Source organism: Fringilla coelebs, assembly GCF_963513975.1.
Source record: "Fringilla coelebs genome assembly, chromosome: 4".
NCBI classification, from domain to species: domain Eukaryota; kingdom Metazoa; phylum Chordata; class Aves; order Passeriformes; family Fringillidae; genus Fringilla; species Fringilla coelebs.
Genome location: NC_140032.1, coordinates 14124232 through 14140857, shown reverse-complemented (window position 1 = coordinate 14140857; position 16626 = coordinate 14124232).

Sequence of the window (16626 nt, the reverse complement as noted above, 5' to 3'; positions counted from 1 at the left end):
ATAAGAATCTTCCCTATTCATGGGAGGTTTTTTTTTCTTCATTTCTACATGGAAATTCCAGTAATGCCTTTTTTTAAACTAATTTTGTTTAAACAAAATCAAATCTCAAAAGGGCGTGAAATCCTTGGAATAAAAGAAATACTTAGATAAAATATACATGTACAATACAATAAATAAATTAAGGCTTAACTTTTAAAGGCTACCATTAGGTTGGTTGCACCAACTTAGGTCAGCAGGAAGGTTAAACCAAAGGCTGTTCATAGCTTAGTTCAGTACTTTGGTCAGTGAAACAGTGCCCTGCTAAACAGTGTTGAGGATGAGGTCACAGCTTACAACTCATATTGTAGTGAGTTATTTTGAAATTTAGAGTAGTAATGGTCTCACTTTTTTAAAATCCCTTTTACCTCTTGGTGGCATGATTCTAATTATACTGAGTTATTCTCCAGAAGATATCCTGCTATTCTTTGTTTAACTTCATAACTAAATGAAGCTACATTCATAGCTAAATCATTCTGAATGTGTCTGGCTGAACACATTTGCACCTCTCTTGAAGGCAGCAGCCTAAGCCTAACATTGCCACTGATGTCTAAGCAGCACAGGGAGTGCTGCAGGAAGCCACAAACAAGATCCCTACAAGTGTTCAGTCTACTAGTACTCTCCCTCCTCTTTGAACTACTTCTGACTTTGGGACAGGCCTAGTTCCTTTTGGTTTTTATTTTCCTAAGCCTATATTAAATAATTTTTTGCGGTTTGTTTTTTTTTTTTTCACATTAGGACATGCTCTTTTGATTGTAACTTCCATCTCTCTACTTTAAATCCAACATTTATAGTTCAGGATTATGAAGTACATAAGTCTAAATTGCATATAAACATGAGCTAATCTTTCTGGTCAGACTTTATGCTCAGTAGTGGTAAAAGAAGCTTTAGAAATTTTTGACAATCAAAATATGTGTGTACAGGCAGGATGGCATCAGCTGAAGATATCTTTCATTTTTTTCTCATCAAATACAAATCCCTTAGGTCAGTCTTGACTCTATCAAGAATCTTAATACTATATAGAATTGTGGCATTCATAATAGCATTCTTTATAAAGAAAATTACTGCCTGTTCAGCTTTCTAGGTATTTTCTTTTCTTAGTGAATAACATTACAGGAACAGAGATATCAGATGTTCTGAGCTTTCTCTGCAAATGCTCAAGGAATACATATTTGTTTTTCCTTCTTTGTTTACAAAATGCCTGCAGAAATGTATCAAAATGTTCAGATTTGCATATATGTACAGAACTTTTTTCTCCTTGTAGTCATGAAGTTTTCAAGGAGTTTTTTGAGTTTAACTGTAATTCATGCAATACTCTATTTAGTGAATTTTAACTGGTGCATATTTGCAGACAAATCCCAAGAAGCTACTTTCATGTTTATTGGAAATACAACTGCATGGAGCTATAGAGATTTGTATTGTTCTGTCTTAAAATCAAAGCTGAAAAACACTCAGAGAGAGCAAACCAATTTTGCTGAAAATCTTTTCAGAAACTAGTCCAATTTTTCAAGTAGAAATTTGGAAAAAAGTAACTGAGCTCCAGGCCTCAGATTACATGTTTTAAACAGGTGAGGCATTTAACATGGATACAGATCATGAAGTCATATAAGAGACAAGAATACAGATGGGTAATTATACAGTTTGCTCATTGACATGGCTGTCTGTATAAGACCTCCTAAAAGAATCAGATAAAGCAGGAGAAAACTTAAGAGATATCAAATATGCTTGTGACAAATGAACCAAGTTTAATCTCGATTTCTGGTAAAAATGTCAGTGATAAGACCAATCATAACATTATCACTGAAATTCATAAGCCTCCAACAAGAGCATGGGAGGAAAACTGTTTCTGCTACAGGAATAAGTGGCCATTCTAGCTTGCACTAATATCCTTTGGCTCTACTTCATTATCTGAGACTGCTTTAGAAAACATTTAATAAACCTTTTGTTTTTAAGCTTGTAAACTTGATGCTGCCTCTGGTTTGTAGTTTTCTCAGTTGCACACAACCCTGAGCATGTTGATTAGCAGTGATGTTTGCAGGTGTTCCTTGCAGTTTTATTTGCTTGTCTCAACACTCTGCTATCAAGTTGTTGAAAGAAAAACTACCTTAATTTCAGATGCACAGAAAATGAGTCTTCTTTCTATACTGCTGCCTGCCATCAACACAATCCTGGCACTGTGAACTCAAATTATTTCTATTTACTTACCCAGGAAAGCTGATGACCTCAGTCATGGGACAGTAATGTTTTTTAAGAATAGGGCTTAAGCTCTTAAAGCCAGCCATGGAGCAGCATCACAGAGCAGCTGAGGAGGGAGGGGCAGCTCTGGGAATCCTGTGGTCCAGACCTTGGCTAAATACAAGATCAGCAAGTGTTGATTGCTCAGAGATATTTCCAGTCGTGTTTTGAATATCTCCACAACATCTCAGCACAACCTGTTCAACCATTCTTACAATAAAAATAAACAGAATTCCTTGTGTTTCAATTTGTGACCTTTGCCTCTTGTCCCTGGACAGCACTCAGAAGCACCCTCTCCCTTCTCTTTTCTCTCCCTTTCAGTTGTTTTTATGCATGGACAAGGTCCCTCTGAGCCTTCTTGTCTCTGTGCTGAACAGTATCAGCTCTCTGAGGCTCTCCTGGTATGAATGGTGTTTCACTCCTTTAACCATCTTTGTGGCCCTCCAATGGACTCCCTCCAGCAAGTCCACTTCCCTTTACACAGCTCCACATGCCAGGTGTGGCCTCAGCAGTGTAGAAAGGGGACAGTTGTCACCTCCTTGGACCTGCTGGCAGCTCTGCTCCTAACACAGCCCAAGAAGCAGCTGGCCATCTTTGCTGCAAAGGCACATTGCTGGCTCACCACTTTTTGCTCACCAGTACATCCAAGTCCTTCTCTGCCTGCATTCCTGCCCCGTGAAGGCTGATGCCCTGCTGAGCTCCCTGAGGCTCCTCTCTGCCATCCCTCCAGCTCTTCAAGGTGCCTGTGGATGGCAGCCCACCCCAGAGGTGTGTCAGCCCCTGCTCCTGGTTTGTACCATCAGCAAACCTGTCTGCAGTGCTGTGTCCCAGAGACCATGCCATTGATGAAGATGCTAAATAGGATCAGCGCCAGTTCTGTCCCCTGGAGCCCAGCCCTGGGGACTGGCCGCCAGCTGGAAGTCAGGTTCCAGATCACAAACCACTGGGGCTGGCTCTTCAGTCAGTTTTAAATCCACCTCACCATCCACTTAACTATTTTGTACCTCATTTACCAGGTGTGTACTTCATCAGCTTTTCAATGAAGTTGTGATGTGAGAAAGTGTCCAAAGTCTTCCTTTTTATTTCATTTTTCACTTGTCTTGCTGAGGAGCCCCTTAGACATATCCATGAAGTTTTTAATCCCTTTTTCTTACTGAGTACTTTTTCAAAGAGAAAAATTTTGAGAAGTTTTCGGAATATCTTCCTTATTTTAAGGGAACATATGACATTTTAAAGTTTGACATTTAGAGAAATATGGTGTGCTTAGATCAGCATGCTCTTTAATTTCAGTGTTTCAGCTAGATTGTCAGCAATAAGAATTTTGAATTAGTGTTTAAAAAAATATTCTGGCAGGCCTAGGGTTTTGGTTTGGGGTTTTTCTTTCAAATATTTTATTCATGAGAATTTTTAAGATTTTTTACTCTCTTGATTTGTACTATATTTTTCTAAAAATCAAGAAAATTGCAGAGATGGAAGAAGAATGTGTTCAGCTCCTGTCTATGACAGCCTTTGTCTACACAGAAACCCAGATATCATGTGTATGATTACATAAAAGATTACCATTCTGCATTCATTCTTCTCATCTTCCTTGGAAGCTGTGCTGGGTACTCTGTTTATAAAATCCAATTAAAATACCTTCAAACTTTAAAGTAGAAGTAATCATAATATTTAAAAGACTAGTTCATTATTGAAAAATCATGTTAAAATATTTCTAGGTTAGCTGTAAATTCTTACTACAGTTGAGCAATTTTAAAACAAACAAATATAAGTCAGAAAGAAATCATTGCATATTGTTGTGGTTGAATATGATTGATGAAATCCTGGACCCACTGAAGTCTGAGAAGTTTTCATTGACTTGAGCAGAGCCAGGATATTATCCCATACATCTGATAGCGTCTTTCCCATGCATTCTAAAGAGTCAATTATGTCCTTGCTTCATATTAGCATTTTGGTAATGTCAGGAAGCCTCAGTGAAAAGTACGTTCTGATAGGTTTTACTCTTTCATGTGTCTTATTAGTCTTACAGATGTCACTCCACAGGCTGCAAGAGGATCACAACTGCCTTGTAGGGTTATGTATTTAGGACAGAATCAGTGCCTTTCTCCCATTTTGATTCTGAAATTGAGTTAAAGGCTCAAACTGTAAAGTAAACCCCTCTTTAAAAATGACAAGCAGGCTTTCTTCCTTCCTGCATCAGGTTCAAAAGCTTCTTTCAGGAGATGTTCTAGCTTCTTCTGAGGCTGCCAGTTTTCACACTGGGTTTTGTTTCTGAATTGAGCACAGGTACACACATCCACACATGCACGAGAGAGATGTGCCAGGGAACATGGGAAAGCATATTTTTTTGCTTTAAAGTTCTTAATCACCATGAGCCCTTGCTATTTTTAAATTTGAGGGTTTAATATAAACTACAGTTTCTAAACAGCTTTAAAAATTGCTTTGACCAGATTTCTACATAGAAACTCCTTTCTCTCTCTTAATAATCTTAAAAAAATTCAACCCAGGGGTCCTCTTTCAGTGCCTGAAGATGTGAGATAAAGACATGCAAAATTGAAGACTGTCTTCTGCTTCTGATTATGAGGAGCACAGAGCTCCCAGGTGAGTGACAGAAGCCACAGCCAGTTCCCAAGACCAATGCCACTGCAGTTGTTTGGGTGTGTATCTATGAGCCTAGAACCAAAAACCATGTAATCAGACTTCTGCAAGTACTGTGAAATTCTTGATCTGGAGATAGGCAATCTCACCCTGCAATCTAACCCTGCTTCACACTGTGATAGCAGAAAGAAGTCTCCCAAACCAGTATTGTGATTAACATCACTTTTCTCACATAATAGCTCTTTGTAAGCTTCTGAGTAAAACTCAGAATCATCTGTCCTGGACTTTCAGGCTCTGGATTTTGTTCAGTGAATGATCTCATTATAAATAATAACAGCCTTTACTTGTTATTCTTTAAATAAGAGCACATCAATACCTGACATTTAAGCAGGGTGAAATGGAAATTTAATATGAAATCGATATTACTGGATAATCCTGTGCTCATACATGCTTTTGTCACGAGAATGAACTTCATGTCTTCTCAGGCTTTTACTTCCTTCTTAAGCAATGTGATTGCAAGGTTTGTGACCATTGGCCTGGAGTTTGGATAATTAGCTGTTGAATGTTTGCTAATATCCCACTCCTTATAAGCCCTGTGTTAAACATGAGCAGGTAAGAACATTAAATCACTGTTAGCTTTCCCAGTTGGAACCTAAGTGTGTAATATTCTCTATGTAGGTACTGATGCTCTCTCTTCGGTTCAGCTCTGTCCTCTTTGCTGACAGTACTTCCAGCCTTCTGCATCATGAGCATTGTAATACCAGCAACACAGTACACAACATTTTTGTTCTGAATTCTCCTTAGTCTCACCCACATTAAAGACTCTTTTTAAGCCAATAAAATATAGCTTCAAAGCACAGAAATTTTAGTTGTAATACATGAAGTCTTTCGTGTCCAAAACACAGAGCAGGTCTATCACAGCTGTGTCACTAATCACAGAATCTCAGAGTGGTTTGTCTAAGAAGGCACCTTAAAGATCATCGAGTTCCAAACCCCCAGCCATGGGCAGGAACCACTTCCACTAGATCAGGTTGGTCAAAGCTCCACTCAGCCTTGAACACTTTGGGAAGGGACATCCACAGCTTGTCTGGGCAACCTATTCCTATGTCTCATCATATCCACAATAAGGAATTTCTTCCTAATATCTAACCTAAATCTTTCATTTCTCATTTTAAACCTCATCCCTCATCCCATCGCTATTAACACAGAGCACACAGTCAGCATGCTGTAGGGTTTTACCACTTGAGAGCTGGCTGTACCACTTTGGCTGTGAGTGATGAGAAAGTGAAACACAACACTCAGGTCACCTGACCAGGGTATCTCACTGGTGCACTTCCTGAATCTGTTGAAGACCATGCTACCCTGTGGGCATGGAAGCAAACTGGAAAAGTTAGCATATCATTCAAAACACTTTGAGGTTATGCAAATTTATTCTACAAGTTCATTTCTAGAGATAGCTACTTGAAGGGAACTGCTTGACACTTTTTTTCCTTCTTAGATTTCTAGTCAGTAAGAGTGGGTGTGCAGAAACAGAACTCCCCCAAGCACCAAAATTTCTTGCTCCAGGACATTAATAGTACAAAGTTACTGCCACAGCAGAGCTCCAGCAAATCCATTCATTTACCTTAGATTGCAGATGCAGTCTGCTAAATGTTAAATCATCTTCAGGCAGTCTGAAAGTAAATTGTGGTGTTATTCTTTAGGTTGCAGCTCACCTTGTTTGGCTTTGGTGTATAAAGCAGTATAAACAAGATAAGACTTTAAATGCTTTTAAGTGCTTTAGACAAGTTTGATAGACACTTATGGACCTTTATTCACTTTCCATCATGGGTCCTTGTCAAAACTGACAGAAACTACTTAGCCAAGTTTTTTCCATATATGTCTAAATTACTCACTGTGCCAAAGGTTTTTATTAAATTAATTAAAATTGCGTAAAGGTCAAGATTTTCTCTTGACAGCATTGATTTGTGAAGCGGTGAAAAGTACTTCAAGTCTTTCAAAGCTTGCTTTGAACCCACAATTGTGATCCATATGAACTATGAAATATCACAACAGTCACTTGAGGAAAATCTGCAGAAAGATTTTGCCCAACATGATCAGCATAAGTATGCTCTTTGAGTTGGTGTCTAGTGAAATCTGTTATGACTTAATAAAAATGAAGAGTTACAAATCTGACCAGAGTGAGATAAAAATTATAAGGCACAGTATTTCATTAAATAGCAGAACCCAGAAGGTTATCTTTTTTTTTTTTTAAGAGCAACCTTTTCTCATTTACAGATATTTATATTTTAAATTCAGGAGTGTTTTGCATAACCAGGGACTGCTGTCTAGTAGGTATAGCATGGGCTACATTTTAGAGATTTGATTAGTAGCCTTTGCTTACCTTTTTCCAGCTGCACCAATTTTCAGAAGTAACGTGGATTGCTCATTATTTTCATCTTCTTTGGGAGAGGCCAAAAGGTTTGGGTAGGTTTGAAGGAAAGCAAAACTGCTTAAAAATTTGTGTCCAGCTGATTTGTCATGCATATATAACCTAGGGAGTACTATTATAAAATTTGAGCATATGTAATATATCAATTCCAAGCTTTACAAATCATTATATTTTTATATATTATATATATGTGTGTGTACATATATACATATGTGTGTATATATATATAATATATACTTTAGAGGAAAGGAATATAAGGACCACAATAACAGTTTCTTATACAAAGGTGTGGAGAACTTCCGATTAAGGACACTTGTATAAATTGGTCTATAAATGAAGTTATCAGATAAATTGCATAGTTGTCTTTAAGCATACATGTAATTCTGTTGAGTTGGAGGATGTCTGAGCTATCTGTGAAAGATGCAAGTTTTATTAACTTGTACAAAGAGAAATAGAGAGAGTGGGGCTGCAGACTCTTTAGAGGTAGAGTACCTGTCCTATGAGGAATGGCTAAGAGCATTGGGATTGTTCATCCTGGAGAAGAGAAGGCTTCAGGGAGACCTAATTGTGGCCTTACAGCACTTAAAGAAGGCTAGAAGAAATAAGGAGAAGGAATTTTTACAAGGGTATGCAGTGATAGAACAAGGGGGAATGGCTTCAGACTGAAAGGGCAAAAGTATAGATATTGGAAAGAAATTCTTAACAGTGAAGGTGCTGAGGCACTGGCACAGGTTGCCCAGAGAAATTATGGATGTCCCATCCCTGGAAGTGTTTAAGGCCATGTTGGATGGAGCTTTGAGCAATCTGGTCTAGTGGAAGGTGTTCCTGCCCATAGCAGAGTTCTTGGAACCAGATGATCTTTATGGTCCCTTCCAACCCAAAATCGTAATATTTTGTTTTTATCATGTGGAAGTAGAGACTGAATTCTAGTCTGTGCTACCAGTGATATAGCTCAAAGGACTGAGCTGAAACTTGAGTTATAGCTTCTTTTTGCAATTTCTGTTCTTTCTGGTTTGCATAGAGTGACCTAACAGCTCGGGCCCAGTAGATGACAGCAAATGGTGTTTCATTTCCATCTGATCATGTGCTGTGTAATATACATAAAGAAGGCTGAAGCCTCAAACCATACTTATTGATCTGAGCCTCACAGACCCCTCAGGGGGCCTATAAAGATGTGATGCCCTCAGCCACATTTCTTGAGTGTTTGAAGCGTTATCCTTTTATAGCTAGGGGACTTGGTATGTGAAAGTGCTCTATAAGGTATTACTTATGGGCAATCTTGTATGAACTAAATTTGCAATCTGTTCTTTTAAACCATCAAATTCATTTTGATACAGTTTAAAAATTATGTAGTATTTCAGTCATGAAGGATTTTATTTCAATAAAAGTAATAAGGGAGCTTCAAGGGTTGTGATCATTACTGGATAACCACATCCTTAGGGAATTAGAACCATTTAGATACTTTTTCTGTACAATTAAAATATGACACCATGGGATTAAATGTTAGGACATACACCACAAGTAATGACTTCATGCCTTATTAGGTGCAAATAAATGTTAACAGGACAAGAAAGATAACAGGCCAAATTAACTCTTAGGGCACATGGGACAAGGATCTGTTGAATTCTGCACAATTCCTGTGCCTGGTAAGCCGTGATAGGATTCAGCCAAGTATGCTTTTATGGCTGTGGTATTTATGGTGCATACTGATTATGTTCTAGAGGTATATTACACCATAATTCAAGAGGATTCAGTTCACAGACCAAAGATTCCTCTGGTGCTGACAACATTATCTTGCTTGGCCTTGTTATCACACAAGTCAGCTGAGCAGCACAGTCAGGGCTAATAGTCTCTTTACTGTGGGTATGAGGCTCAGCATCAGATGTACCTGTCTCTTAAAAGCCCAGCAGCAGCAGGTTAAATCTGCTGTGATTGGAACTGCAGCATTTCATTTCAGTCACCTTTCCTTCTAGCAGCAGTCTTGTGACTCCTTCTGAGGAAAGGGAAGAGCTAAAACTGCATCAAGTATCAAAACACCTAATTAACTGGTAGCAAAGGGTAAGAAGGCACTCTGATCCTGCTGAGGCAGTTCAGCTCCGAAGTCTGGGCTGAGCTGGGGAGACACAATGAACCATCAGCAGTCAGAAACTTGCCCTTAAAATCTGTGGTTGCCTGAACCTCACAATGATGGCATTGGCTGCAGGGCTGCACTCTTCTCCTCCTCTGCTTTAAACAATGCGCACAATATCCCTGCATGGCAAAGGTAACAGGGATTGCCCTTTTCTCTCAGAAGGATTTAAACTCACAAAGGTCCCCAAATATTTCTTGGTCCATTCTGTGAATAGTATATTTCAACACCTTTAGCTGACAGTTCTATTGTACATGGAAATGAAAAACCATTTGCCCTCATCTACAGGGCCCCAGCTGATTAAATTACTCCATGCAAACCACAAAAGAACAGAAATTGAAGAAGAGAAGAAGCTATCACTCAAATTTCAACTTAGTCCTTTCAGTTGCACAGCCAAGGAAGCAGATCAGGACTCTTCCTGAATTGGCTGGTAAGAGGAAAACACAGCTAAATGTACAGAGCTAAATCCTCTGCTCTCTAACCTGCACAGACTGGGACTCCTAGTCCCTGCTGACTTGTGCTGCCTCCTTGACCCAGCCATGAGCAAGAGCATGCCAGTGCCTGAGCCATTCTGCTTGCTGGGGTTCACATCCCTCAGACCATGTGTGAGAGGGTACAGGGAGGTTTCTTGTCACTAGAAATGAAGTCAGCTCTGGTTAGAAGCCCACTTGCAAAACAAGCCAGAAAAACAAAACTTTTAAAAGTGAAGTCTGGCTGATATAATTGAAATGATGAAAATTATTTAAGTAGATGGAAAATAATGAACTTTGCTAGAATGTTTGAGGACATCAACAGTAACTCATAATGGTCTCCTTGAGGTAAAAAAGAAACACCAGGAGACCTTTTAAGACCCCAGTGTTCCTGCTTTTCTATTTCAGTGAAGATGCTATGAGAGCATGCTGCAAATGGAGCCTCAGAAGAGCCCAGCCAGCAGCAAGCCTCCCTTCCCCTCTGCCCACCCCTCACCTCCTGGCAGGCACATGGCCCCTTGGTGCTAATTGCAGTGTACCAACTCCTGACAGCCTTTTTATAGGCAAGGCAGGAGGGAAGGAGACATTTTGTTACAGGTCTTTACAAAGTACTAAAAGACAAATTTAAAATGCTCATTATGCTGGAGTAGTTCCACTCTACTTAAATGCTGGCTCCAGGTTTACTTCATTATCCTCTTACCAGTTATTAAGCTACCTAGAGACAATCAGCAAATAATAAAATTCTGCGGTGGAGGAAATTGGTTCAGACTGCAAAGAACTGAATGAAATTATTGTACAAAATAGACGTAAGCAATGGCATAAAAAAGATATTTAGCTATTTCTAGATAAATACATTCTGAGGGCCATAATATTTCCTCTACATGAAATATATAAACTGAGGATTTGGAGAAGTTCCTACTCATTTCTCCTCAAAGAAGTTTATTAGGTAAATATGGCTTTTCATTGCCCTAATGTCTGCTCCATGGACTGCTGATTTTCCTAGATTTTCAGCTGTTCAAATCCAAAGGCAATGCTTAAATGAAGTCTTCTGCGTCTGTCTTCCATCCCATTGACTGAAGAATACAAAGACATAAATGCATGGAAGAAGCAGGTTTCTCCTACCCTGAGATGTAAACAAAGTGTTGAAATCAGGTATTCCTGGCACTGAGGCCAAGAGTTTAGCTGGGCAATGTACTCACTCTCTATTTTCCATTTCCTGTTCTCACTTTAGCTCATGTAGGCTTTTTTTTCATATCCTTGAGAAATTTTCCTGACCTAGGGCTCAAGTCAGAGCAGGGAAGGGCATGTTAACAACAGAAGAACTGAAATGGTTTCATTTCTACTCATTTTATAACAAACAAACAAAAAAGATAAAAAAGAAAAAATAAAGAAAAAAAAGAGTAAGGTATGACACATTTAAAGAAGAAAAAGCAAAAACAGAGGAGAGATTTTACTTCATGCAGGATCAGTAAATCCTAGTTAAGTGATCTCAGTTAATTGTCTGAGCTAGATTAGAAGACAAATGATACACAAGGGACATAAAACCTAGCACCTGACTGCTCCTTCTCATCCACCCTGCAAACACTGATGTAAAATCTGTGGAGGCTAATTAATTCCTACAGATGTGAGAGAAAAATCTGCCATGAGAAAGCAGGCAAATTTCCAGAGGTAGAAATCTTACACATATGGAGCTACATTAAAGAAACAGCAACTTATTTCCTTTTAAAATTTTATGGGTGACAAAGGACAAAAGAAACTGAGTACCTTCATGGTGCACTTTAAAGAAGATGGGCCTTAAATGATGTCAGGTGTTTTCATCAGTTCCTCAGTTACAGAAAGTGGCTCTGCAGCACTGGTGTTTGTAAACATGATGGACACCTTGCCATCACAGGAGAAAAAGACAGACTCTTTTTTCTGTGTGTCTCTGGAGCACTTAATATGTTAACACAATGGGTTTTTTTCACAGAACACACCTCCCCCTCAAAAAGCTGCATTTGTTCAATTTCACACTGCAATGGGCAAATTGAAGACAGCTGGCTTTGTTACTCATCTGTGATTTTTTAGTTTTGGTTTTGATGGATTAGTTGCTTTGTTGAAGGTATTAGTGGAAGGAGAAACAAATAATTCAAATTGGAAACAGTATAATTAAGATTTTGTTATTGCGCCAGTACAATGTAACCTTAAATTTTAAGGACACAACAGAAGTAATGGTTGGGGAAAATAAATACATCCATGGCAGGAGATGAAGATCCACCTCAGCCTAGTGGCTCTCTGATCTGACATATTAGAGCTTTAAAATAGAAAAGAGCAACATAGGAAGTCCAATCACTACTGGTGTTTATATCCCTATTTATGTTCTCTGCTGTCCTAATTGCATTGCCATCAATCCAATTACAGTGCAAGCAAAGATATTTGGCGTATTTCTAAAATCCAAAGCCCCTGAAGTCATGGGATTATAACTCTCTTCCCTCTTTGTGTCTGTAGTAAGTTCTCTGTCCTTAGAGGTATGATAAAAATTTGATTTCTAAAAGGACAAAATCCAAAAGGCAAATCCAAAATCTGGAAATGTGTGTGGATCTTTGAAATGTATTTTTAGTCCTTCCTTATGATACTCACAGGGTCTAGCTCTAAATTTTTGAGTAAGCACAGTAGGCAAGGCTGAATATTTAAGTTCCATTCACAGCCACAGGAAAAAGGAAATATGTCTATGACAGATACATATTCCCCTTGAAAAAGGTTTGTGTCCTATAAATGCCATCAGTGGGCCTAATTATAAACCAGCTTTTCACAGGCTGTTTCTAGAAAATAAATGGGTTCTTGCAAATTGTAGAGACTGACTTCAACACAATATATTTCATTATCAGGACTTAAGAATAATGACGACCTATTTTGAAGTTTTCCTCACCTATTTTATCAGAGTTTTGTATGTATAAACAAATCTAGTCAATTTTGTTCATGTTTTAGGCTTTTTTTTTTTATTAATTACTGGCATTCTGAAAGTAATAGCTTTTCATGATTTAAAGAAAAAATAAATATAGGCCGAGTTGTTTTTTTTTTTTAACGAGAGAAAACAAAGGTATTTTTCAATATTTGGTAAAAAACACTCTGAGGCACATATAATGCATGATAAACATTTTGGAATATAAAAAGTAACGCTTAATGTGATGTATGAATTGCTAATTAAATTATAGTAATGCTGTGGTTATTTTTCTCCACTATTGTAAGTGGAAATTTACCAAAAGTTGAAAATACACTTTCCAAACTGATCTCTCATAAAACTTCTGGAATGCTAAAAACAGAATTCTTGTGGTAATTAACCAAATCCTTGCTTTATACAAGTTGAAAGGCTGTTTCAGATAATGATGTAATAGTTATTATTTTCTCTGAGAAAGCGCAGTTAACAAATATGTTTTAAAGTAGTTTAAATTATCCTAAGAAATAAAGTCTACTATAAAAATTTACTTCTTAGGAGCCATTTTCCAACTGACAATATAAACAAGACTTTTCCTGGGAATGGATGCAAATAAAGTTTGAAATATATTATTTTGTTTAGCTTGGGGTAAGTTTTTCTGGGATAAAATATTAATATTGTTTTGTCCAATTAATACATCATAAATTATAATTCTATCAAAGTCTGTTAGGTGGCTTACTAAAATACTGCTGTTCATCACAGTTCACTTCTTTTTCAGGAAGAACATAAATTCTCCACTAAAGGGTTTTTATTTTTTCTTCCAGTGCCCTCTATGTGAAATTCTTTTATATTGAGTTCTCTTTCTAAATTTTTCATGTAAACAGAATATGGAAAGTACAATGATAATCAAGCTCTATTGAAGCACTATATTTAGTTTACAAATAATCAAAAAGATAAATAATGAATAGGCAGCAAAGTCTTATCTTTCTCCCCAGCCTGCTCCATGTGGTGTTTTGTTCCAAAGTTATTGGACATTTATATAAAATTTATTATTCTATTTAGTAAATTAAAACTTTACTGTGATTCAACAGCAAGATTTATCCTACGTGTAGAGCTCATGGGAACTTGAATACTTCATTAATGGTATAAAGTCACGTTTCCTTACAAGGCTTTGCATTCACAAACACAAAGCACAGGTCTGCGGCTGCCGTGTCAGACCCTTCAGTGCCGCCAGGCTGCAGCTGTGGTCTGACAGCAGAGGGGATGGACTGCCCATGGAGCAGAGCAGCGTGGCAGCCCCGCAGCCCGAGGCTCCCCAGGGACACTGCTGGGTGTTACTGAGCCATGGAATCATCACACCAGGGCCTGGCCTCGGTCACTTGCACAGCTCAAACACACAGCGACACCGCGGAAATGATCGTGTTAGCGTTAGGCAGAAGGAGAAGGTCCAGTCCAAACTGCTGGATCTCACTCAGAGATCAGAAAACATGGCAGACATGGCTGACATGGTTGGAAATAATGAAACTCTGTGCCCTCTACCTTTTCTCCACGTAGGCTTGCATCAGCACTGCACAGGGATGGTGCCTCATGGAGATCAGGTAATGCTGCTGGCCCTAAGCTGGGGAAAGCCCAAGGAAAGCACACAGCTTCCCCACATGCTAAATGTGAAGTTCGTCAGTGCCTGTTTGTGAGGAGTCAGCTACTTGGCATTGCCTCTGCAGAAGAGCCTGGCACAGCTGTCATGTCCCTTACTTTCCCACCAGACCCTCCAGATTAAAGCAAATGACAGCCTGGCCGGGCTTGCACTGTTACTGGATGTGCTCTGAAGACTCTTGGTCCCTCCTGTTGGCAACATTTTAAAGGAATTTTGAAAGGTCTCATTTTGGCAACTTCATCAAGCATATGCTTTATTAAAAGGAGCAATTCCTCTGCTTTAACTATTTAGATGTGTGTCTGCACAGTGGTTTGCTTGCCTAGTTCCTACTTAAGATACTGAAATCTGATTTTAGGTGCATTTTACATCTTAAAAACCTTGTTTATTTCCTGCTTAAACTTGAAGATGCCCAGTGGCTTTTTGTATCTGCATTTTTGCTCCGGGGTGCATGTGAAGCAGTGGAAGAATTGGCAACAAGTTATAGCTTGCATATACTTATGAATTTGGACAGATACTCTTGATATCCCCAGGGATTCATTCAGTAAGTATTCTCCAGACTCATTTGTGCCACACAGAAGGAAAGGTCACATTTGTGCTCATGATTTTTATCCTTCTCAAAGCACTCACCTGAATGTGTAACACCCAGTTTCAAATCTCTTTCTGATTTCTCTCTTCACTGCTGGGATTAATAAGCACCAATACATTCCTTGACTGGAATTATCTCTCCAGGTTGAGCTACTGCCCATGCCTGAGCATAAAGGAACACAGGCTTCAGTGCTGGTGCCAGGGGAAGAGCTGGAGTGATGCTGCAGGCTCCTGCTCCTGAGCTCAGCACTTCTCCTGGTCACACACAGGGCTGAGCTCCTGCTGTCCCTGCAAGAACAGCCTCACTGCAGCTTGTTTCTGGCAGTTCTCTGACACACATCTCATCACAGGGGCTGAAGTGGGGATCCTTGGGGGATTTTACACCGGACCCTCACACCCCCACGGGACACAGAAAGGTTAATGCCACAAAGCAAAACACTCTCTATGTACAGGGTAATTAACATCAGTGTTCACAACAGTGCCTTCCCAAAAGTGCCTCCGTGCTTGCTGCTAGCAAATGAAAGTGTATCTTGAAAAGTCTTAGGAGCAAGATATCTCTGCATTTATTTTTCAGTCAGACACTAGAGAAAAGCTTTTACCTACAGGTGAAAGATCTCCATTCTAACCAAAGTAGCCTACTTACCTCTGTATATAACCTCTCTATAAGCTCTCTTCCAACAGAGTTGATGGATTATATATAAGCAATTATTTGATTAAATAAGTCTAATTTGTGAGAAAAATTAATTTTGTCTCTGACTTAAAAGCAAAAATAGTGCTTCTAAAAAATAGATCTTGTAATAACTCACATTTTTCATAACCTGCAGTTGTCCTACCCTCATGGGATGGGATAGAAAAAAGAGTAAACTAAAATATTTAGAAACCAAAAGTCACATTTTTTTCCTGAAGAATCAAGATCCTTCTAGATATTACCTATTTATTTTTTATTTTAAATTTTATACATTTTTTATTGTCAACAGTCTGATTCACGACAGTGTTCAGGAGCCTTCTCCACGAAATTTTACTTCTCTCTTACACATATAATTAATAATGCCTATTGGAATTGTTGATATTTCTGGTAGATGAAAGTCATTCAAGGTGGAGGAACTTTGGCTGAGTTTTGTGAGGAACTCCAGCAGAGAGGATAATTAAATAGGAGCTTCATTGAATTGCTTCTTACTTGCCTCAGAGATCTCTTCCTTCAGTGCCTGCTTCCTCAGGGATGTCATAGAATCATTATTGATGTACAATGTTTACCTGTAATGTATAACCAACTATACTACATATTTCCATGTTAGGAATGAAAAGTTGAAGGAACAGGAGGTATTGCCTTCTGTTCTGAACATAGGAAACCTCTGCACTTCAAAGCTTTTCTCTCTCTTTGGTAAAAATGTCCCTATTTATTTGTTTCTTAAATTCAACTTCACCTCCATGAAAAAAAGATCTCTGCATTTCTTGCAGAGGTTCTGAAGTCCAAGAAGAGGGAATTGATTGCATTTTAAGTCTTCCTACAGTGAGTATTGCAAAGCAAAAATGATCTTGTAAAGTACAGTGCATATATGTTGGTTCTCTGCTGTGCAGCTG